The sequence below is a fragment of the Corvus brachyrhynchos genome, unplaced genomic scaffold, assembly GCF_000691975.1.
Source record: "Corvus brachyrhynchos isolate BGI_N302 unplaced genomic scaffold, ASM69197v1 scaffold203, whole genome shotgun sequence".
Taxonomy (NCBI): domain Eukaryota; kingdom Metazoa; phylum Chordata; class Aves; order Passeriformes; family Corvidae; genus Corvus; species Corvus brachyrhynchos.
In genome coordinates, this window is record NW_008237408.1 from 1,565,096 (window position 1) to 1,588,002 (window position 22,907).

The following is a 22,907-nucleotide window of genomic DNA, read 5'->3' on the forward strand; positions in this document are numbered from 1 at the left end:
AATGCCACAGCCTGACTGACAGTGACATCCCAGAGCCAGAGCTGCTCCCTGACAGACTCCAGGGAAGTGCCATGGAGGAGACAATGAGCAGCTAAATATTTCCGTGTGGGAAAATCCTCCAAAACATGGAAAATCCTCCAAATACACACTGGTTGTTTTGAGCCCCTGCTCATGGAAAACTGAACATGAATACAAATGAAGTCCTCAAAAGACAGAGTACGAAGTTGCTTCACATCTTCCCCTGAGGGCAGCAATTGCTCTCCATGGGATCAGACAGACTCCATGGACTGCCTGTCACACTCTGGTCCCACCACAAGAAGAAAGAGCCCTCACTGCAAAGGTCCTGCCAACAGGCCACCATCAGTGACTGAAACACTTTGTACTGTAAAAGATCTGAAAAATCTCTTTCTTTGAGCACTTCTGGAGACACTTCAAGCTCTCTCTACACTGCGTATTCCAGCATCACCTTGAGACACCTCAGCTCCAAGGGAAGAAGTTTGGGCTTCTAGTGAGGCCAAAAAAGCCTCCTGGCTTAAAGAAAGAAATAAAAGAAATAAATGAAGCCAGTGCTTTTCTTCTTTCCCAAATCACTCTAAAACCAACACAAGACTGAAGAAGTGCTAAGAACCGGCACAATGTCCATCCCTTACCAGTACAGGAGACCAAAGGGGCCTTACAGCAGAGCTGGAAAAGGACTTTCTGCAAGGGCATGGAGTGACAGGACAAGGGGGAAAGGCTTTGGGCTGGGAGAGGGTAGATTTCGATGGGATATTGGGAAGGAATTCCTGGCTGTGAGGGTGGAGAGGCCCTGGCACAGGGTGCCCAGAAAAGCTGTGGCTGCCCCTGGATCCCTGGAACTGTCCAAGGCCAAGCTGGATAGGGCTTGGAGCAACCTGGGATAGTGGAAGATGGAATGGGATGATCTTTAATGTCCCTTCCACCCCAAACCAGTTTGGGATTTTATGATTATCCACTGTGCTGAATTCAATGCCAAGACAGTAATTCCTGATGCCAATCAGAGCCATCCATATCCAAATATCAGGCACGTAAGATCCAAGCTTTTGAAACAGTCACCACATTTAAACTTGGCAATTTGTTCCAATTAAAATGCAGTACTGTAATTCAAGTGGAAAGGATGATACTCAAGGTAAAATAGACAAGGTCTAATGTTAAGAGGGGCTTTTACAGAGAGAAATTATATTTCATCTGTGCTTGAGAGGAGTGGCAGGTCCCTCTCTCCTGCTCACACTTTTCCAACACCATCTGCTCGAGTTCAGCTCAGTGCAAGTGTTCCTCTCCTTGCAGGAACTGGAGAAGGAACAAGATTTAAAAGTCAATACCTACAAAAAGAACAGCAGCTTGAGATAAGGAAATTGCCTTAAATTTCATTTTTCCCAAGTACCTGCAAAAGCAGCAGCTCTCCCCTTCGCTAAAGATCTCAGCACTTGTTTTTCTTCTTTATCTCTGTTTTTTATTGATTTTACAAGGAAAATCAGCACCAGAGCTTTTGCCAGGAAGGATGAATTATGTGTGTGGATTTGAGAGGTTTAAAGCAGACTTGCCCTGAAATCTGAGAATCAAATCCTACGCAAGATTTTTCAGCCTTTACTACGTCCACAAGGAAGAAGCATTTTCCATAGGAAAACAGATCCATGAGCTGCCCAAGCTTTCATTTAGACTCTCTTTAAAACCTTCACATTCATAGAAATGTTGTTTTCCTTGTAGATTTCAGAAAGAATAAAAACAAAAACTGAAAATTCCTACAAGCATCCAGGGAGCTTTTCTTCTTTACTACTTCACTGTGCTAGAAAAAAACACTGCTTGCTTTATAATAGAATTCAAATTAAAACTGCTCTGCCAGACTCAAGGCATTTTATTTCACAGGGAAGGCAGATTTTCCTTGCTGATGGGGTGGATTTGCCGTACACAACACAAAAGCCCACAGTCAGTGACACAAGCACTTGGGGCCCAGCCACAACAGAAATGGGGAGTAAATCAGAATCCCCTTGAAAACAGCAAAAATTCCTGGGTCCTACCCCAGCTCTGACTTCACTCAGTGAAAATGACTCTATTTTAACTAAAAGGGTATTAATCCAAGTCAATTAGTCCAACCATACTCCACCTCTATTTGCAGAAGTGACCTTCTTTCCAATTACCTTAATTTTAACTCTGGAAGTAAATTAAGACAAACCTTCAGGCAAATTTCATTCAGAGCAAGAACTAAATTTCATAAACTTCAAACAATTGAACCTGAGAAGCTGAATTCCAATTAATTTGCCTGTGTATCCATATGCAGATGGAGCCATGAACCTCCCAGCAAGTCCTCCCAGCACCCTCAGCCCAACTTTCTGCTCCCAGACCGAAGTGTGATGCTGCTCTTCCCATCAATAATCATTTTTCCACCTCCCAGATGGCTGAATTTCCAGAGCTTTGATTGTAGAGCTGTCTGGAGCTTCCAGATCCTGGAAATGGGAAGCATTACATGATGCTTAAGGCCATTAAATGTGTGTTGAGTGCTGGAACCTGGAGCCATCCATCAAACATCGAGATAAAAACCTCTAACAAAAGATTTCCAGAGGAGGCTTCTGTTAAAATAAAGTAAAAATGGGAGGCTGGGGAGTTTGAAAATATTAAGGAATAACAAATCTGTTTTCCAAGTTCGTTTTACGGTGTTGACTCTGCTAAGTGAAAAGAGCTGCTTAAAGAGAGTGAATGGAATCAATCACAGCAGTTCAGGGAAAACACGGCCCAGAGGTGGGGGGGAATAACTCACCCGGCTTCAGAAACGCCAGTTTGCTCAAAAAAAAGAAAAGGCCACTGGGGCAGGCAGACAGCAAAGAGATCTGACCCTAGGAATGGATTTCCACCCGATTTTCAAAGCGAGGGATAGCTAAACATCAGCTGAAGTTCCTGAGACACAGCTCGCCAGTCAAACCCAGCCCCAAAAAAGGCTTACGATGAGACAAACAACTGAACAAGAGGGAGAGATAGGAAAATCCCTCCTCTGAAGTGCTGTAATTAAGGAATATGTAAGGAAACAAATAACGACAAGCCTGCTTTGTTGATCTCCTCTGCTCCAGGAGCAGAAGAGCCCCAGAGTGAAGAGCAGCTAAAAAAGGAACATGCACTGATGGCTCCCGGTATTTGGAGAGAGAGGAAGTATCTGCCAATGGTACACAAGGCTGTGCTTCAAATGACAGCAGCACAATTTCACAGATGTAATTTTGAGCTTTCTTCAGGTGATGAAGTGCTACTGGAACATCAAGAAGCCCCTTAAGAGAGGGAGTCGGAGCCCCATTTGTCAGCAATAAAACCACAGGATGACACACGCCGGAGAAGCAGTTTGGTTCCCGGTCCAGGGATGCAGCTCAGCAACTTCCCTGGATGCTCATCCCACTCCACTCAACCATAGCCGTGAGGGTCGTTAAGGCTCAGAGCTGCACATAACCAGAGCTCAGGGTCACAGAAACAAGCTCTGCTCACACAGTTGCTATATTTGCCTTCTTTTCCAGGTCTCCCTCACAGCCACTTGTCTTCAGAGAAGCTGTGGCTGCCCCTGGGTCCCTGGAAGTGTCCAAGGCCAGGCTGGATGGGGCTTGGAGCAACCTGGGATAGTGGAAGGTGTCCCTGCCCGTGGCAGGGGGTGGGAATGGATGGGCTTTAAGGCCCCTTCCAACCCAAACCATTCCATGTTTCTCTGATTCCCCCACCTGGGGTTGCTGGGCATGAACAATCAAGCTGCCCCAGGAGACACCTGAGCTGCCACAGACAGCACATGGGAAAGAGGAAGGGAAAACTCAACCCTTCCAAAACAGCCAGGGAAGCAAAACTGATTTCCAAATATCAGGCAACATTTCCTGACATTTCTCAGGAGCTCTTTAGCCAGAAAGGTAACTAGAAAACCTCCCCAGGCTGAGAGCAGCACTGGGAATGCCTCTCTTGGACACCATTCCCAAAGGACACAGCAGGAAACGTGCTGCCATAAGCTCAGATCTCAGTATCTGCGAAAACAGCAAATGATTAACAAGGTGCTCAGATGGGCTCATCTCAGTTCTTAATCACAGTTGTTGGTTAAGTCATCACTCACTCAAAGATTTTCCATTCCCCCCCAAGCCCAAAGCACAGGGAGGCAGTGGTGGATCTCATCCCAGCTCCTGCTGTACTCACCCACCACATCCCAGTCTCTGGTAAGGAGGGAAGTGCATGCACCATGGTCAGATTTGTTGTTTTTAAAACCACCACTGACACATTTGGCAGAATTCAGAACTCTCATCTGGGAAGATGAAACTTGCTACGTTTGACGTGGGAGTCAGACATCCCTTCTCCCATAATGGAGTTCACACTGACAAACACGGACACAAATCTTCGGGAAGTCACAACTCCCCCCACCCTCAGTGGGAACAAGGGCTATTAATTTCAATTTGGAGCATCAAACCCCTCAAGCCAAAAGCACCAGGCAGAGAGAATAACCACATTTTGCTGTGTGCTCTGCGATTTATGACCTGGAGTTTCAAGAGGGGGAGAGGAGTTCTCGTGCTGCGTTTCATTTTTCTGGCTTTAAAACCTCAGCCAATAACAACAGAATGTCACTAAGAACCAGCTCCCTTCCCAAAGGAGCAGCACACGGTGGGACAGACCCCAGCTCCTTCTCCCACAGCATTATTCCATGTGAAGGGCAAACAGGAGCAAGGGTTTAAGTGCTAAAGCAAACAGAGCCGGCTTTAACACACAGGTTGATGAAAGAGGCCGTACACAGCTGCTCTTGAAGTAATTTCTTTGTAGTCTTCATTCCCACAGATAATTATGAGCTTAGAGGTTCTAAGACTTCAAATGATAGTTTGTGCTTTCTTCAAGTAAAAAAAATTAAATAAATAAATTTAAAGCTCATATGCTTTTTAAGTCAAGATTAATGAATCTTCACAAAAATAATAGAAATGGCCACAGTTACCTGAGGGATAGACTTGGGGGAGCTCATATGTGCTTCTGATTTTGCAGAAAGGCTCAACCTCAACCTGGGTAGGACCTGTAATTTAATTTATAAATTGTTGGGGTAATATTATTGCCTTGAAGACTACATACATACAAGACTTCCTTTAAAACTAAATTTGAGAAATATTGATTTTTAAGAGGCTTTCACAGAGCACTGTTAGCAATAAAAATAGCATTTGGAAGAACAGAGCTGGAAGTTTTAACTCTCCAAATGCTGTGAGTGGGACTTGGGGGAACCCAAGTCCAGGGAATGAAGGAATTCATCTGATATTTCACATCCACCTGGAAATAAGAAATGACAGTGCATGGGCCAGCAGGCCTTTCTGGAGTGACTGTCATTTAATAAATTATGGCAGTGTTTTAAAAAGAGATACAAAAAAAAAACAAGACCAAAAGTAATTTAAGAAGAGAGAGACAAAAAAATAAAAAAGAAAAAAAAAGACATTTCCTTCTATTCCAAGGGCACAGACCAAAAAAAGAGGCACAAGCAAGAACATAACACGAGACACAAGTAAGTTTGTGGAGGAAAGGAACAGGCTTATTGTCTGGAGAATACACTATATTTCGCACAGCAATTGTATGGGGAGAAGGAGTAGGGGGAAGAGAGTATCAAAATCAAAACAAGTCACAAGGCATCAACAATCCCTTGATGACAGCAGAGCAGTTTTTGTTGGCACAGCTCGCGACAGCTGGAGGAATAATTGCGATGCTGAGCAAGGATGCCGAGAATATTTCGCTTCAGAGTCTCAGATGAAAGATGTTATCCACAAGCACTTTGCAAATGTTAATTAAACCCACACAGCCCCTTTTGGCAGATCAAGAAGTATTTATCCATATTTTGCAGAGAGGGGAATGAATATCTCAGGCACTTTTAACTTAAGGTAAAGCTGCTCTTTGTACTTAGGAAGTGCCCCACAGATACACCATTAAAAACACAAATTAACCTTCCCAGTCCAGCAACCCTCCAGAGGGCACAGCCAGGATGGAGCTGATCCCTCTCACTTCTCTCTGACTACTGCCCCAACAGAAGCCTTGACTCTGCAGAAAAACCAAACTCTGAGGTGACTACGGGCACTACAAATGAGCTTTAAAACAACACCAACCCTTAGTGAGTTGGAAAAGAAAAACAAAACCCAACTGCTCTTCCTTTGGTTTTCCTCTTCCAAGGTGACAGCCTTTCCTGGGCTTAAAATCATGGAATACCCTGAGATGCAAGGGATTCCTAAGGATCATCCAGTCCAGCTCCTGGCCCTGCACAGACACCCCAACAATCCCACCCTGCGCATCCCTGAGAGCGTTGTCCAAACACTCCTGGAGCCCTGGCAGCTTTGGGAATGTCACCATTCCCTGGGGAGCCCGTTCAGTGGCCCACCAGCCTCTGGGGGAAGAACCCTTCCCTGATACCCAACCTAAACCTGACACAGCTCCAGCCTTTGCCTGGGTCCTGTCTCTGCTCACAGGGAGCAGAGATCAGAGCTGTCCCTCAGGAAGAAGCTGCAGGCCCTCGTGAGTCTCCCCTCCGCCTCCTCCTCTCCAGGCTGGACAAACACAGTGACCTCACCCACTCCTTGTACTCTTACCATTCCAAACAAGCTTCCTATTCCAGATATTCACATAAAACACCAGTCTCCAACAGGATAAAAAAGTAATCATGTCAATTTAACCCAAAGCACTGAGTTAAAGCAGGCAGAAGCAGTGGAAATAAATAGGAGCTGTGAAATCATTACCAAAAAAGACAAAAGAGGCACAAAGTATTTGGGGCACCTACACTGGCAGGGCAGGAGTACCACTGTGTCCTGGAAAAAAGAGCTTTTCCTCAAAAGAAAACCACTCCATTATTTGTTAAATTGACATGGAACATTCGGTATTTAAGAGGTCAAGGGTCAGTTTGTTGGATCTATAAAAGAGTAGCTGAGAACATCTGCAAGGTCAGGAAGAAAATGCATAAACACACATGTGAACTAAAACACCAAAATACACAGTGGTGGCCGATGCCTGTGATCTTACCATGAAAATAAGCATATTTGGAGTTCCTTCCTGTTCAAAAAAACCCCCCAAACCCCTGAAGCAGCTGATTTAGTATATATTTCAGTTGGAAATACATTTAATGCTGCAGTTGGAAAGGAAACCTAAGAGTAAGTGGAGCACGTTCAAAGACTGTTGCGGATCCCTATCCAGCAGAAACGCTGTGGGACAGTGTCCCTCCTGCAGAGCTCACACACCCAAAGGCAGACAGTGATTACTCACACAGTTTAACAATGTTTTTACAGATCTATAGTTTATATTCCATTTATGCTTAGAGTGTTTTTACAGATCTACAGTTTATATTCCATTAACGTTTACAGTGTAACCCACAGGGCACAGCACCAGCTTCACCACCATGGGCCCATCAAGCCTGGAGACTGTCCAGGGCTGCAAAGCTGCATTCAGACCAAGCACAGGAGCTGAAAAGCTTTCCCTGGGCTAATCCAGTGCCTCAAATGGCTTTCTTGGGAGCTTGCATGGCCGCAGGAATTTTCCATAGGAGCTGGAAGGTATGGCTTGTAAAACCAGGCTGACACATGCCACAGCACAAGGGGCCACCACTGTTAACTCAGCTTTGTCACACAGGTGCCACCGTCTTCTCTTTGCTAATCCAAGGTACAGGAAGCTCCAAAGACCCAGGAAAACCTGAAACCTCCCCAGGGAAGCAGGCAGCTGGTTGTGCAATTCCAGCATTACCTGTGCTGTTGCAATCTGGCACAGCCAGGAGACAAACCTGGGGTAGAGGCAGCAGATGTTTGCTGCTGCATTTATTTACCCCCTCTGCGACCCTTTCCAGGCTCGTTCCACCCAGCCCCACCAGCCAGATCCAGCTCCTGCTCTTCCCATGCAGAGGTAGCAGGAAAAGGTTCTTCCCCCAGAGGGTTGTGGGGCACTGGAACAGCCTCCCCAGGGAATGGTGATGTTCCCAAGGCTGCCAGAGCTCCAGGAGTGTTTGGACAACGCTCTCAAGGATGCACGGTGTGGGATTGTTGGGGTGTCTGCGCAGGGCCAGGGGTTGAACTCGATGATCCTTATGAATCCCTTCCAACCCAGGATATTCTGTTTCTATGATTCTTTGCCACCCAGCTCAGAGCTGCTTCTCCAATGTGCTCACTCAGGACCGTGGTACTACAGGCATTAAAATAATGTTTTAGTGTAGTTTTCAGTGATCAAGTCAAAGTATTTTGGCTCATAATTCCATTTTTGCCCTTGGCTTCTGGTTATATTAAAACTGCACACAGTGAGGTAGATATTGAGACATTATTAAAGGTGCTTTGCATCCGGAGCAATTCCCACAGAAATCTATTTGCAGTCCACTTCATCTTGATGACAAGCTTGGAATTAGGGCAGTTCCAGCTGGGAACTGTTCCTGTGTTTTAACACACACTGCAATGCAAGGCAGCTGCACTGACCTTTCCTGGCTGTTGGTCTGGGGGTTCTCCCACAAACATTTGCAGGGTTTGGGCTGGTTCTAGATCTGCTGCCACTCTGCCACGTGAGCAGCCCTGCTCCAAACTCCAAGGAGAGGTGTGAGGCTCAGCACTCGAGGCTGCAGGAGGAGCAGAGCTAGCCTGGGTCTCCAGGCAAGGGGCAGGGGCCAGGTCTTGTTATTCCACGCTTTCCGATAAGACACCCAGCACATTTTTGGCCTTCCCACACAAATCCATATTTGTATGGCTGCCAGCTCTTTATCACTTCCCTCTTTGCTTTTTTTGGTTGGTTGTTTTCAACTTCGCCCAACGTTACATTCAGCAAAGGCTGCTCCCTCAAAATACAGCATTAAACCCACTATCACATTAACATCTGGAAATCGCATTTAAATCCTTCTTGAAAGTGCATGTTTTGCAAAAGAAAGCCCCAACTGAGCAGAAAGCAACAAATTTTTGCCCCATGTCCCTCTGCAGGTGAAGCATTTTGCAAAGGCCACCTTGCAGCTGTTGTCATGACCTTCAAGAGATCAATATCCCCACCTGTGCTCGCCCTCTCCTGGGGGAGCACACACCACACACAAAACAAGCATTACTCGGTAGCCTGGAATTTGACACTGGGTATAAACAAGCTCAAAACCTCCTACATCAAGTACAACCTGCTGCAGTCACCAACTCAAAGCCCCCTCTGAAATGCTTCAGAAAGAACCCAACAGCTGTTGAACTAATTCCCTTTTTTTCCCACCCAAACTATTGTTTGGAATCTGCACATCTCTGACTAAAAGCCACTTTGTAACTCTCAGTCACTGCTTGTGGCCTTTTATAATTTTCCTTTCGGGGATCAACACTGTCCTCAAAGTCAAAGGTTGGGGTTTTTTCACCACCACGGCATCATCTGTATTTTTATTTACAGACTCAGACATCATCTGTAATTAATACTTTCAGTAACCCCTCTGCTGGCCCTTCACCTCTGTTATCACCCTGCAGCTGCTCAAGGATGCCTGACAGGGCCCCTTTTTGCAGCTCCCATGTCCAGCAAATATTCCAGCCAAACAGCAGACTATTCCAGACTATCCCTCACGAGATTTAATGACTCTGGAAAGATCCCCAGGGAAGTAGTGTTTATTGCCAACGAGCTCCATTAAGTTTCCAACAACATCCAGCAAAAAACAGCAAAACATCAGGGTTTTAATTATTTTTCAAGTTGGCTGTAGCACTCAGAACACCACAGAGCATGTGCCACACGAACGGCCTGCCCACAATTCTCTGCATTCTTTTGGGGGCTGTCAGCAAAGGCAGCTACTTCCAGGAGGAGTAACTTTACTCAGGATAACCAAGCAGTAGGAAAACGCTGCTTTTTGCCCCACACATCACTTGCCAACAGGGAGAGAGCAGAATGACTGGAAACACCTTTCCGACAGTGAGACGCTACTGGCATGAGCAGCTTCATTTAGGATGTGGTTTTTCACTGTTGCTCAGCTGATCTCATGGCCTGGTGCTGCTGAAAAGAGGAATCTCCTCCCCAGCTTCCAGTGAGCTGAATCAGGGAGTTAGGCTGGAAGAAAACTGTCTGGACTGAGAGGGAAGGAACTGGATCTCCATCAGTGCAAAAAGATCACTGGGAGCACCAGGCTGGGAGCAAAACCTTTCCTTGCAGCAGCAGCTTGACATGAGATCAGTTCAGCTACAATGCACAGCCACACTCTATATTTAGAGAGCTTTCTAACTCTAAAGCTGTATCCCACGTCCATTATTCCTCTCCAGCACAAGAATGAGCCATGCTATTATAAATGCTTTTATACCAGCGTTGTGCTCTCCACCCTAGAGGAGCACACATCAATTGTGGATAAAGTGGTTCAACTTTGGAATGTAGACAAAAACTGAGACAACGCTAATGGTGGTGAAAGACAGGTTGCCTGGGGAGGGAAATGATCAGAGATTTATGAGGAAAGGGGGGAAAAAAAAACCCTACAGATAATTTACCTGTGCTTGGGTCACTGCTCATTAGTGCTCTGAAGAGAATCACTTCACAAGTTATAAATTAGGCTGCTCTTGGCTAACTCCCTTATTATCCAGCTCAGGCAGTAGCCAGGAGCCTTTCACACGCACCGGATAATGGGAACACTTACTCTGAATAAAATGAACAGAGGCAAAGAAAAAAACAGGGGCCTTCATTTGAGCAGGAAAAACCATCAGGAGACGCAGCAGTGGCATTGGGTTTCACCAGTCATTTCTCTGTCACTCTGCATTTTCTCCTTCTCCAGAGAAGGGAAAACCTCTCCGAAAACAAACTTGGGCTGTGCAGATGTGGTTGTTCTCTCCTGTTGATATTTCCATCTACCCCCTGTTGATTTGGGACTTCCAACAGACTTTTTAAAAGCTTTCCCATTCAGGCTGAGCGCCACTCCAGGAAGTTTCTGGAGAGACTGTTCAATGCAGACATGTAAAAACTTTCAATTTTGGCTATTAGGCAAAGCTCACTGTTCAACAGCAAGCAGTCAATTTCTGTCTCAATTTTCTTTTTCCTTTTGTAATCGTGGCTTGAAAAAAATGCAGCTGTAACACACTTCTTTAAATATTCACTATTTTTTTACTGTATAGAAATAAAATCCAGCAGACAGTAACATACCAGTGATACCTATCAGAGCTGGCAAGGGCAAGATCACTCTTTTCCCCCACACCTTCTAATCTCCTGCTTACATCACTGATAAAATAAACTCATTATTAAAAAGTGCTTTAGCCTAAAGGTTAAAGGTTGACAAAATCCACAACTTTGGAACAACAAAACCCAACTTTGACCAGAAAGGCCGAAACAGCCAATTCAGCCCAAATATTTTGGCAATTTTCCCTCCTTTTCGTGCTAAAGCCCCAAAAGGATGAGCTGTGCAGCTGCAGCCCCGCCACCAGAAGCAGCCTGACACTTGGCCTTGCTCTTAGGATTCCATCTCAGAGGCAAAAGCACAGGGAAACAAAGACACACTTAGCCGGTGAACCCAAGAGGATCTGTATAAATTAGCTCCCTGGAGACCCGACAAAGGCTCCCTTCCCTCCTCAAAGGCATCAGCTCTGGGATGCCTCACGGTGAGCACTCCAGCCGGAATTAAAAGGACTCTAAATCTGTCCACAGGGAAAGGCAACAGCTGGATCAGCAGGATGAAGCAGAGTCCAGGCAGCCCCACACAGGAGACAGGAGGAAAGAGGGAAGAAGTGCATCCTCCTTTACTTAGGGGCAGTTTCAGTGCAGCACTGCAATCCCCTTCTAACCCTCTGAACCTAAATCTCTCTAAAAATGCTTTCACACCCTAGAGCTCATGTCTTGTAAGGTCCATTCTGTCCAGAGAGCAGCCACCACTGGTTACTCACAGAAAGGGCTGAGGCACTATGCCACAACTCCAATCTCATTCCTGATCCATCCCCACTTCCAAGATCTTCCCCCTCTCTTTTCAACAGTGTAAACACTAATATGCAAAACAATAATCTGACTCTTCATAAATTACTAACAAATATTCAAGTCCTGCTTCCCCAGGGCACGCCCAAGGTTGCCAGAGTTCAAGGAAAGTTAGGACAATGCTCTCAGGCACAGGGTGGGATTGTTGGGATGTCTGTGCAGGGGCAGGAGTTGGACTGGATGATCCTTGTAAATCCCTTCCGACTCAGGAGATTCTTTAAGTCTCTGGTAGGATTTTCTGCAGCATTACCTAATGCAGGTCCAGGCTAAAGGCTGCTCTCAGGGGCAGAAGTGAAACCTCTTCTGCCCAGGAGCCTCCCCAGCAAGATAAAGCTGCCCCCATTGCTCACTACTCTGTACCAAGAAGAATTCCTCTTCTAAAATTTTAAGCATCATCTTCACAGCAAGATGCCCGTGACTTCCACATCAGCCTTTCTGCTGCCTGTGGGAGGCACAGGTCTTGGCTTTCTTTTAGCTCCTGAGTCACTCGGGAGCTGGGAACAGAAGGAGTAAGTATCCTTCAGTCATCAGCATCACCAGCTAAAAACACCCAGAGAGCAGCAGGTCTGAGAGCCACCGAGTGCAGGAAGCACGTGACAAAAACATCTCCAGCAGTGAAAAATTTAATAACCTTGCTATTAATTCTTAGCAAATAACAACACTGATTCCCACTCTTCCTTTGATTTGCAACAGGAGGAGGAAGAAATAAAGTTGTTTAAACAGGAACAGCTGTTGCATCAATGCCGGTAGAATGGAGTCTCCAGCATCCTGTTCTCAGGAGAGCCACTGCTGTCTGAGGAAGAGCTCCGCCTTTTCAAGAGGACTTCAGAACCTCAAACACCAACCTTCAGCTACATTTTCATCCTAATCAGAAGTCAATTATCCTGCTGAGTGACAACAGAACAATTCACAAAGTAAATCCTTTTCATATCGGGGCCCTCTGTGATGGAGCTGCAATGGGATCTTCCTTACTCATACAAAAGCAAGGAGGATTTCATTTGTGCTGCCCACAATTATTCCCAAGGGCCTCCCTCTGAACTGCCAGGTGAACTTCCAGTGTAGCAAAAGCTTCACCTGACAATGGGAGCTAATGCACTTTTACCCACAGCAGAAGTTCCCAAGTTGTTATCAAGTCTGAGGAGATCTAGAAAGCATTTACACCCCGCTGTCTCCAGAGTTCACTCACAGAATCAAACTTGTGCTACTGCCATTGTTTTTCACTTCCCAATCATTGCTACAGTAACGCAAGCCTCCTGGAGAGCCATTTCTTAACAACTTTGAAATAGTTTTACTATACTAAATAATTACTGCAACATTTTTGTATCACAAAGAAGTTTTCATCTGTTCTCAGGCTTTGTACCTTGCAGGGTTCTCATCCCAGCACCGTTCCCTTCCCAGGTGTCCAAGGTCAGATACACTGAATTTAGTTCCAGAGAGGGCTCTCAGTATCTGCTGTTGGATAAATGAAGCCACAAGTTCACAGAATGGGTTGGGTTGGAAAGGACCTTAAAGCTCATCCCACTCCACGGGACGGCTGAGCTTTGTTATTTAACAATGAAAAAAACAACAAGACCAATACAAGAATCATGGAATCGTTAAGGTTGGAAAGGACCTCAGAAAATCACAAAATCCAACCATCAACCCAGCACCATCACCATGTTCACCACTACACCAGATCCTCAAGTGCCACATCCACACATTTTTTAACATTTCCAGAGATGGTGATTCCACCACTGTCCTGGGCAGCCTGTTCCAATGCTTGACAACCCTTTCCATGAAGAATTTTCTCCTAATATCCAACTTTAACCTCCCCTGGCACAACTTGAGGCCGTTTCCTCTCATCCTGTCACTCGTTTCCTTGGAGAAGGACTGACTCCACCTCCCTACAACCTCCTGTCAGGGAGTTCTACGGAGCAAGAAGAGAGCTGGAGAGTTGCAGCCCTGCACTAACACACCACGGAGGATCTCACAGCAACCCGATGGTTTTCACCTCACTTGAGCTCGTTCCCTCTAATCCCCCATGTGATCCAAGAAGAACTGTAAGCAGGAAAGAAATAAACACACAAACAGTGACTTATTCTCCCCAAATCCAAAGCAGTTCCTGGCGGGAAGGGAGGAGAACACAACCCAAGCTGACATTCCAGGCTCAGCAAGCAGAAGCACTCCAGCACATACTGCTGGCTTTGTGATGTGCCACAAAGGCAGCCTGTTCCAGCTCCCCCATTACACATTGTCCCACACAGCCTCTGCTCCCAGTTTCAATGGCTGCATTAAATGGAAAAGTTCCCTGGATGATGGCACAGAGCTGGATTCTCCGAGTTCCATTTCCCCAGCGTGGCTGGATCACAGCAGGGATCCCAGCGAGGTCTCCAAACCTTCCCTTGTCCCAAGCTAATCCAGGAGGTTTCCCCTGGATGGAGTCTCTCATCACAAGAGATTTACTTGGGCAGAGCAAAATTCCACCACACAACTCAGCATTTTACAGGCCCTTTCCACACTGGCTGTATTATTCAGGCAATGTACTAAAAAAAAGATAACATAAAAATAAATAGATGCAGTGTACCAGTGCTGTCCAGGAAGAGCTGACCCCTCGTTCAGGGAGATCAATGTCTGCTGCATTTACACCCTCTAAGGCCAAAAATAATGCTGGAACCACCAGGAGAAACAGCCAATTACGCTGTTTTTATCTCAAGCAGATTAAAAATTACTCTACATTTACTATCTTACTAAACTACAGCTGAAATTATTACAGTAGGCTGGCTGTGGGCTGGCAGGCTCGCTGTGTGCAACTTCACATATGCAAGAGTAAAAAGAAGAATGAGAAAGAACCATAAATATAAATTTATATATTTATAAAACATATATATATGAAGGCAAGGAAATACTAAAAAACCTCCAAGCTTCACCAACAAGCAGGGGCTGGGACACCCTGAGGAGTGACAGACTCAAAATCAACCTATAGTTTCTGGATGTATTTCTCTCCCTCTCCTCCTCCTCGTGCCATAGGTGTCCCCTGTCCAGGGGGACTCCCCAGCTGGGTTCAGGACTGGGTAAGGCGTAGGTGACATGTCTTGGCAGGCCAGGTGAGTCTGTGGGGAGCTGGTGTTTTATTGACAAATCTGTGCAATTAACTGTGGTGCACAAACTGGCTGCTTTGGGAGAGAACTGCTACAAGGACTAGGTCCTTTGGCTTCTCTGTGCAGAACAGAAGCCACCAGTGGAGCACAGACGAACCCTGGGAGTTCTCTGGGTTTAAAGGCAGGAAGGAAGCACTGGGGAAGGCAGCAGAGATGAAAGAAGAAAAGCACGGTGGTGAAAATAGCAGTGGAGATGTGGAAGATAAACCTCAACACAGGGAAAAACTGCTCTGGATGGGCCACGGAGCCGTGATTCAGCGCTGAGGAAAACATCCAAGTGTTTCTTAGCTGAACAGAGGCCCAAGTTTCCCGGGCTGCCCACAGGGCAGGGCTTTAATCACCCCTGTGGGAGCCCTGACTCACCTTAGGGCAGCACAAAAGCCACAGATCTGAGTCAGGGCAGATAGACAAAACCACAGACTTGTCACAGCCCCAGGCATGTCAGTCTGCAGCCCTTCACTGCAGCCCTGCTGTTAACACTTCAATCACGTCATATTCCAGTTCTACTTTCTGGAAGCCACTAATAAAATAAATATCATTTGTGCAAAGCAGAGGGGATGGAGAGCCAGGCCTTGCCCTTGCAGAACCAGAACCTGTTTGATGACACCGATTTATATTTATCTAAATAAGACCAATTCTCTATTTTTATATCATTTCTTATCCAACGGAGAGGGGGAGAAGGTTTAACATCCAGAATGTTTCTTGTCCTCATTTAGAAGATGCAGCAGACACCAGCAGCCATTTAGTTTCACAAAATTGCTGCAGGGTACAAAGATACATCCCATATCCTGGCTGACAGCTTTAGCACAAAGCCACACAACCTTGCCAGGGCTCCTTGTTAACAATGTATTGTTCTAGTGACTCAGTGCACTGGAATGCTATCAGGTTTATTCATAGCTTTTCTGATGGAGTTTTTAGATTAGACACATAAACCTCTGCTTTAAAAAAAAATAAATAAAAGGCTGTGGCTTATTATTACAAGGAGCATCAAAATTCCTGGTTTCTTTTCTATGGCTAAACATACAGAGAGCTGCAGCAAAAGAATATGACCTCAGAAACCCAAAGGTTCTTTCAATCTTCTAGGAAGAACATTCAAGAGGAGAAAAAATGACCAAAAATTGGAATATAGTGAATATAGTGAAGATGGTCAAAACCATGAAGCATCTCTGTAAGGACCATTGAATCAATTAGGACATTTTAGTCTGGAAAAGAGGCCTCTGACAGGGGACACAGAAGGGATTTACAGAGTTTTACCAGTGTGGAATTGGCAAATGGCAATTCCCCAAACAGGAGCTTATTACAGCTGGCAGTAGGTGCAGTTACCAAAAGGAAGTGGTTCATCACACAGAGTTAAACTTTGAAATGCAGGACGGAGGCTAAAAGCACACAGAGGTTCAACCAAGAGTTAAATAAGCTGATGGGAGATGAAGGACATTCTGTCCTTCTGGTCACAGCTGGAGACAGGACAGACCTGTGGCCTCCCACAGCTCAGGTGTTTGCCATGCTCTGAGTTTTTAAGAAGCAGACAAAAGTCTACAGCATCTCCTGAGGAGAACAGCAGCAAGAAGCAGGAATTCCACCCCCTCACTTCCCAGAGCTGCTCGGGAGGACTGCAGCAGGTACAGGCAGCACAAATCCTCCCTGCCATACCAAAGTGCTCTCCCCCAGCTCTTCCTCATTGCAGCTGTGAGCAAAGAGCACATGAGCCTGTGTGGAGCACAGGAAGCATCAGACCCACGCTCATGCTCATGTGGATGGTGCCACATCCTCACAGGAAGGGACCTGCAACACAAACTCCTGCAGAACTTGGCTTTGCTGCCAAGCCAGGAAGCCTCAGAAGGTGTTTGAGTCTCCTGAAAATATTTTTAGATTCCAGGCCCAACCCAGTTATTTAGATACTTAGTGTCATGGAGAGAGTCTTGCATAAGAATGACTTGTTAAGGAGTCCCTTGAAACAGGTTGTTTTCCCATTCTGCTCCATGGCAATTGCAGACTGTTTGCAGCATCTTCTCTATAGCAGCTCCCTGCCAAGAACAGACCTTCCCTCAGCTATCTCCTACTGGCCTAAATTCATACTTCTTGCTTTAATCACAATCTTCCACCCTAAAAAGGACTCCGAACCTGAAATCCTTGTCTCCTACATTCATTCCTGCAGCCACCAGGCCCACTAACCCAGAAGAGCTTCTGAAGGTCAATGCTGAACCTGCTGCACACCACAGCAGTGTAATAAATGTTGCACGGGCCAAATGATGTCCTGGGGGAAGCCTGTGCAGCCCGTGGCCTTGTGCAGACTGCACAGCTGTCAGCCTGAGACTTCCTACATATCCTTAAGATATGCAAAGAGAAGGAGAATTCAATGGTATTGACTGATTCCAGCTCCTGAAGTCAGCAGATCCGGCTCAGAGCGCACACTGGGATTAGAGCTGTCGATGAGGACCTTGGCACGATGGCACCGTTGGTCAATAACGGCATCGTTTGTCCTTCACGTGACCTCGCTGCTACTCCCACTTTTGTTATTCACTGTTGAATTTTTCACTGGAGCCCTGTTCCAGCTGAGGGGAGTCCCTGCTGTGTTTGGCAGGGCACAAAAGCGGGGTAGGAAGATTTCCTGGATCCAGAAGTACAACAAGAAATGCTGTAATACACAGGAACAGACACCTGAGCCCAGGACATCCTGCATGTACTGGCTGGTTATAAGAGAAGTGAGGAAGCCACAAATAAGTTTGCCTCTCTTCCCTTCTTTCCCAGGAGCACAGGAATTCTCCGCCCTGCTCCCTGGATATATCCACACCAACCCGATGACACAACCCAGTCTCTAAATGTATTACTTCACCCTTGACTTTTGTTAAAGAACACTTTCAGGATTCATCATCCCATGTTATCCTCAGAGAATCACCTGCTAAGGCTGTCACAATAAACTCAATTGCTGCAGCTCCCACACTCACCTGCATTTTACACCCAGTGCTAGAGCATCATCCTCTTGCCTTTCAGACACCTGTATCAGGCAATTCCCAATTTCAGTCTGGCTGCACCACATGGGCCAAGACATTCCAATTAATCAGTATTTACTAGCTCAAGTATTTACTCCCTCACAGTAGAGAGTTCTAAGATGTTTGCAGACACTTCATAAAGCATACACTCGTTATTACAGCCCATTAACACGCACGCAAGATATTTTAATGTGTAAAAATTCCCCATGAAATAAGGATTTTCTCCTCCACTTTCAGGGCAAAACTGCCATCCTTACCATGAGCTGGATAATGCTTTCCAGCGCTTTTTTCCTGCTCTTTTCTGCCTACCAGTCAAGCCAAGCCTCATTTGGCTGATTTCACAGCACTCCTTTATGAGTAACCCCAGCATGTGCCACGGCAGCCCCCTCATCCACCCTCCTCACTCCGTTCCAACACCTCCAACAAGACTGGAATAGCGTTATGGAGCATTTCCACTCCTGACCCTGCAGCCTCCTCTGCTCTGCAGCACAGGAAGCCTCAGGTGACACCTTTAGTGCTGATTGCCCACAGCCCTGAGCAGGCACCAGATGTAACTGCAGCAGTTCTCTGCTCTGCCACTACTGGCTGTGGGATGAGGACACAATTTATCACTTCAGATAAAAGGAGCTGCAGCACACTTCTCCCAAAACAAGAGTTAAGCCAAGGAAGCTCGTCCTTTTAGGAAAACACTGTCCAAGCATGCAGACTTAATGCTGGGCCCCAATGGGCAGGCATTTGAGGCCGACATCAGGCACTACAGAAAGTTCTATTCCTGAAATATGAAGGTACTCACTGTACACGGTGATCAGCTGGCAAGCTGCAATCTGTCCCTCTTCTGCAGCCAGCTCTCTACTCATCTGTCTGGAGTCTGTTAGAGAGGAAAAAGAGCTGTAAATATAGATAAAGTGGCCAAAAATTTTTTACAAAAATTTTGAAATATCAAGAAGTAGGCCAGGTAATCAATGCAAAACAGACACGCTCACGTCCCCAGCTCTGAGGTCAAGAACTCAAAGCACCTGCAAAACTCTCAGCAAGGTCTCTCAAGCAAATGCTGTGATGCTTGAAAACAGCTACAGCACCAGCTGCCTCTGGAGGCTCTCGAGGTCAGACCTGATCCAGCCCAGGAGAAAAGCAAGGTATTTATACATGAGAGCAGCATCAACAGCTTCCCAAAGCCAGTTGCTCCAGAGACAGTGAATCACAGCTCTTTGTGACACGTCCTGATCCCCAAAGTGCCATTACACACGCAGGGGAACAAATATTTATGCAAACACAGTGCTGAAGGGTTACATGGGCTCTGATCTGGAGTGCACCAAAGAAGTTCCCTTTAATACATTTGTTGTCCCAACACACTTTATCCCCTTAATGAGGCGCCACTGAAGTTCTGCTTAAACCCATTTTGATTAAGGAAAAGATTATCCATAGAATTGCCAGCCATACATGTTAGTATACATCACACACAAACCAACTGCGCTTCAGGGAGACATTAAATCCCCATTCAATTAATAGAGACACCTCTTAAAATGAGCATTAAATAATTCCCCACAATGTAGCAAGACAACTGGCTACTCCAGTAAATTGGAATAAAAATAACTTCCCATCTCTCCACCAACAAAATCCCAATCAAAACTTGCCCTTAAAACAAGAGGTCAGTACAGAGGGATGGGGGGAAGGAATGCTTCTACCTCAGTGCTATTGTATGCTTATATTAAAAGTTCCTCACCAAAAAATTAAATGAAATGGATGCCTTTCATGTTTATCAATAACAGAGCTAATGGTTTTTATGTAAATGCCATTACTTTCAGCCAGATCTGCAAGCGACTGGAGCCACATAGCCCCATCTCCCCTTGCAAGAGACTCCCTTCAGGCAGCCAATCTAAATGCAAATTACAATCAAATGGCAAAACCAAGAGTTTTCTGGATGATACTGAACACATAAAACTAGGGACAAAGCAGAGGTATTTAAGAACAACACTCCTCTTCTGGAAAAACCTCCCGATCTCACATTGCTTTTCTATCCTGAACATATATAAAAATTAAAGTGTAATTTGATTCTCATTTACAGTCATATTATTTACCAGCTTCTTCCCTTCTATTAAGGGAAGTGTTAAAAAAAGGAGGGGAATGTTCTTCTGTAGAGAGAATCGCCTCTCGGAGATGTTTCCCCCACAACGGGAGCATTCCATCAGCGAGGATATTAAATCAGAGCGATAAGAAAGCCCCAGTTGGATTTGCCAAGAACAAACTGCACTTCCACATTTTCAGGAGAAAATTTCTTCTTGGAATGGAGTTGTTTTGCAAATCAAGGAAGAAGGTGTTACTACAGGATGGTTATTAAGAGGCAGAGGTACAAAACTGTTGTCAGCACAAGGAGCACCATGTTCTTGTAGCATAAAATTTGCTTTTTGAAGAACACTTAAATCCGACCCCTACCTGGAGCACAGATGCAGCCAGGACTTTGTCAGCACTGATTAAAACAAGGTTCTAATGGCAAACCTGCAAAGAACTAATATTAGCAACCGTGCTGCTTAGCAAGGAGAATGCACAGAGGAGAAGCTAAGATTAAAACAAAGGGCAAAAAGCTGACAACCCAACTATGGCAGAGTCTGCACATGAGTCTCAGTGGGCACTTGCCCGAACTACCACAGGCAGCTCCACACTAAACTTCCATCCCCAAGAGGAGCGTAAGTCCTTGGAGGGATGCAGCTAATTAACAATGGGGCTGTGTACATGCTCATTACACGGGTGACGAGCTGAGCACTTGGTGTGTGCTACAGGAATACTCATAGAGCAGAACCTCGCTAATTAACATTAATAACTGAGAGACCACTTCTGCAAACAGCTGGATTTTGGGAATTAGCCAGCAAGAAACCATGCAAAGTGGGAAACCAGAGGGACAACATAGCCCAGCAGGCGCCTGGTTCGCTTCTTTGGGTATCTATAATTAAATAATTTATCATTGTGCTCCTGTGTCTATGAGTGAATGTGCAGCCTGTAAACAAAGCACCTCCTGTTATGCAAGGCCTTGCTAAATCTGAAAGTTTGACTGCCTGTGGAAAGAGGTCATCAAATTAAAAACCACAGCCCTGACTACCTTCTCTCAGAAACTTTTCACATGGACCAGCATTTCAGAAAACTCATCAACTCCTTCTTCATCTGTTCTGTCTCACAGATCTATTGTTCTTTACACAAAACCACTGGCTTTCAGTCCTGGATCACAGCTTGGAGTTGCTAAGGCTCCCTTCTCCTCCTTCTCCACAAACCTGGTGAGGCAAGTCTTGGGTCCTGTCTAGCAAAAGGAGAGTGGGACCCCAACCTGGGGCTTGTCACCACACCGTCCATGCAGGATCAACCTGTGAGCAGTGAGAAGAGGCCCTTCCAAAATAAGCACATCTCCTTTTTCTCCCCACTCTGGACCAGCTGTGTGAGGCCCGGTGCTGTCACGGCCGGAACCACTCAGGATTTCACACCCAGCCACAACCATGTGTGAGCAGAGTCTGATTTCACAGCCATACTCTGACTTCAGCTGTCAAACCACAGCCACAGGACCTTCTCTGCACAGCATGAGAAGCAACGCGCCTGCAAAGCTGAGCTGTTCCTGCAGCAAAGCCATTTCCTCCCAAAATGGCCAAAATCGGGGACAGCCACACCTCCCCAGCCTCCACCTCAATGCTGCTGCTCACAGCCTTGACCACTGGCTTAGCCAGCAAGTTGGGTGCCAGCAAAATGAAGATTTCTCCTTTGGGTAGCGAAAAACTTCCAGTCGTCACTTGAATTTTGCGATTTTGCAGAGGGAAGGAACAAAACTGAAAATATTTCCCTTCCTAACAGCTCCTGTTCTTTGCTGTACAATTCACAACTACACTAAATTTACTCAGCACTATAATTTTTATTTTTCCTTTCTGTCATCACACACAGCCCATGACTTCACTTGCTGCAGCCCAGAGTTTTCACTTTCCAAAGGTTCAGGTTTCTGCACAGCAAAACGGTCTCTTAAACAGTCTTTTCTTACTTCCTTTTGTCAGAGGCTTCATGCTATGATGAATGTGTAGAAATGCAAAGCAGAAGTCCATACAAAAAGAAGCCAGTGTGTGAGGTGGTTTTGTCTTATAAAAAAAGAGAGCCAGGAATGACTTACGCCTCATTAAAGAGCTCCAGTCTGCATTTTTATTAGATATATTTAGACACCAACGGCTTTAAAAAAGAATAAATTAAAAGCAGTTATATTCTTAACATATGGCCCTGGATCAGGCACATGGGTATAAACGAAAGTGGGCACAGCAGATTCTCCAAACATAGGCATGGAAATCATTTTAATGGTGCACATGACCTATAAAATTTCAAACACCAAACCACACAATGGTGTGACAGAATTCAGCTACTGCAGGGCTGTGTCTTGTCCGCAGTCTTTGCATCACCACATATCCCTGTGCACATCACAGCTGCTCCAGCAGACAGTAAGAGGGAGCAGAGTAATTCCTGCTAATGAACACACTCTGGAATCATGCAGCATTCGTTTTTTGGTGGAGAAACTGAGGCATGGAAGAGGCATTTTCTGCTATAATTCATTTCGTATCACAAATACAACCCAGACAATATCCCAGCCATCACCCTCTTCACTAGCAAGTGTCTTTGGCAACATTGCTGTCGCCCAGTGTCATCCCCTCCACACACCACGGCACTGAACAAAACGACGAGGCACACCCAGAGCAAGCATGTCTTGCAACCACTAAACACATGTTTCTGTGCTCTACGTGGGCAGCAACTGCTGTCCAGAATATTTTAACAGCAGAAACTGTACTGGGGGAAAAAAAAAAACCACCACCACAACATAAAAAAACCTGAGTACATTCATCCTCTTAGTCGGAGCCAGAACATAAGAAACAAGCAA

The 22,907-nt window shown here is 45.7% G+C and overlaps 1 protein-coding gene across 3 annotated transcripts in view; it reads right to left on the reverse strand.

The window, feature by feature from the left end:
- Positions 1 to 22,907, reverse strand: part of EXTL3 (exostosin like glycosyltransferase 3) — a 136,107-nt gene that overhangs the window by 75,331 nt on the left and 37,869 nt on the right. For all 3 annotated transcript variants that reach the window (XM_008631043.2, XM_017730860.1, XM_017730859.1), the window contains exon 2: positions 18,810 to 18,884. The gene's annotated coding sequence lies outside the window, so the exon portion shown is untranslated. The remainder of the gene's footprint in view (positions 1 to 18,809; positions 18,885 to 22,907) is intronic.